The sequence below is a fragment of the Pteropus vampyrus genome, unplaced genomic scaffold (assembly GCF_000151845.1).
Source record: "Pteropus vampyrus isolate Shadow unplaced genomic scaffold, Pvam_2.0 Scaffold168, whole genome shotgun sequence".
Classification (NCBI taxonomy): Eukaryota; Metazoa; Chordata; class Mammalia; order Chiroptera; family Pteropodidae; genus Pteropus; species Pteropus vampyrus.
The window spans coordinates 1368377-1370902 of record NW_011888949.1 but is presented as its reverse complement, the minus strand read 5'-3'; positions in this window follow the sequence as shown (position 1 = coordinate 1370902).

Genomic DNA, 2526 nt, shown 5'->3' with positions numbered 1-2526 from the left:
GGACATCTCTGTACTGTTTTTGCAACTGTCTGTGAATCTGTGAATCTATAATTATCTCAAGGTAGAATTTTAAAATACGGCCTAAAGTAAGAATAATAAAAATCTTGAATACCCCCTACAGGTGTTTTCCGATGTTTGAAACAGCCCTGAATGCCTCATCCACTTCTATCAGAAAACATACTTCCTTTCTTCTATTCCTTTGTTTCAAATCGATCTAATGTACAATATGCAATATATTCTTAAGCTATTGTTTGGGGAAGCTTGCGGGATCTCAGTTTATCTGAAGATTCTAGCTGAGAGTCATAAAGTGTTTCAGAAGTTCTTTTGCAGTTTGCAGGAGGAGAGGAAGGGAAAGGCTGCTCTCACCATTTACTCATTTTCTCCTCCCTCACACACTTTCCTGTCTAAGTCACCTACAATTCAAACATTTGGTAAAGATTGGTTATGTTTCTATCGTGAGGATTTACTGTTTAGAATAGCGATGCGTGTTATTAACAAAAATCAAAACAATACCGACATAAACAAAGTATAAGAGAAACTTTCCATGTGCCCTACATCCCCCTCACCAATCTACCTGCCTGTCTGCTTATCTATCTTTGTTTCCTATCACTGCTGCAACAAATTATCACAAACTTAGTGGCTTGAACAACACAAATTTATTCTCATGTTGTAGAAGTCAGAAGTCTCACTGGGCTAAATTCAGGGTGTCCTCAGTGCTGTGCTCCTTTTTGGGGTTCGGGGGACAATCCATTTCATTGCCATTTCCAGTTTCTAGAGGCTTCCAGCAATGGCATCACTTCCACCTCTGGTTCCATCCTCACACCTCAGTCTGACTCACCTGCCTCCCTCTTATTTAGACCCTGGGATTACGTTGGGTCCACTCAGATAATTTGGGATAATTGTCTCATCTCAAGATCCTTAATCACATCTGCAAAGTCCTTTTAGCCAGGTAAGGTAACATATTCACGGGTTCTGTGGATTAGGATGTGAATATCTATTTTTCCAGGGGGAGGAGGGGAGGTATTAATCTGTGTGCCAATCTGTGTATCTAGGATTTTCTGCTTTTAAAAGAGATCATACTCTCCCTAAGCCCACAACAACTTTCTCTTTTTGTACAAAATGTCCCACGGATGCCCTTCCATGGTGGTACTTAGTACTAGCGTGTTCATGTTCGTGTCTGCTGAGGATCCCATTTCCCTATGGTTTGACGCCTAGGTTGATGCCACGTTACTGTCACAAAGTCTACCGCGAGAGCATCCTCAAACCTGGGAATGAGTTCTTTGTGCAGGAGAGACTCCCAAAGTCGCACGGCTGAGTTGCGGGGTAGCAGAGTTGCACTTGTAGGGTCTGTTCCTTGCTGTCCCCAGATAATGTACCCCTCTCCTTTGGGATCATCCTGGGGCCACTGGTGAGCCATGTAGGCGTTGGCCCCAGCGACTCTGGAGTGAGTCTAAAGGGAACATTCAGTAAATCGACGCCAAGGCCATCAGACACCCAAGCCTGGACAGTCGCCGCTTCCTCCGTTTTCCATCCCAAATTATATCCACCCACATTGTCATCGGAATTATATCCACCCACATTGTCATCGGAAACTCATGTAATGAGATGAACCACATTAAGATTCTCCAATAACAACAACAACAACAACCTTCCAATGACTAAAACTATGAAGAAATACACAGAAAACTGTGTTATAGCTGTGTGCGTGGGGGGGCGGGTTACGGTCAGCGACGGTCTTGGGAGCTTCTCAGGCACTGGCAGCGTTGTTTCTTTGCCTGTGTGTGGGTATTCTTTAAAATTCAGGTATATGCCTAATATTCTTTCTGTCTGTATATTGATTTTAATGATAAATTTCTTTTAGAAAAAGAAAAGTCAGGGTCTTAGTTCCGGCCGCTATATCAGAACACCACGAATGGGGAGGCTTATGAACAGCAGGCGTTTACTTCTCACAGTCCTGGGGGCTGGAAGGCCAAGATCAAGCATCTGGCGAGGAACCACTTCCTAGTTCACAGCCGGCACCTTCTGGCTGTGTCCTCACGGGTGGCAGGGAGAGGGAGACTTGTGGAGTCTCTTCTGTACAGGCGCTGTCCCATTGTGGGGGCTCCACCTCATGACACCATCCCTCTAGGGGGTAAGGTGCAACAGATGAACCGGGGGGGGGGGGCACACAGTCTATGTCATTCATTAATAATATGGCAACAGTAAGAGGCCCTACATTTGAACATACACTCCTCTTCCATTATCATTTGCCAGGGGAAGTTAAAGTACAAACACTAAATTGCTTTGCAAAGTCAAAGTCCAAAGACATTAAAATCCAGAAGAATTACAATGTGAAAAAACTGACAGAAAGGAAGGGAGAAATAGACAATTCAACAGAAATAGTTGTAGCCAATCCCCCGTTTTGAATAAAGGATAGACCATCTAGACGGATTGCCACCACTGTAAGCCAAACCCACCGGCAGACACCTGGGGACCAACCCCTGCGGCCGCCAGCCGCGCTCAGGTGGCCCGGCCTTCTCAGGGGAG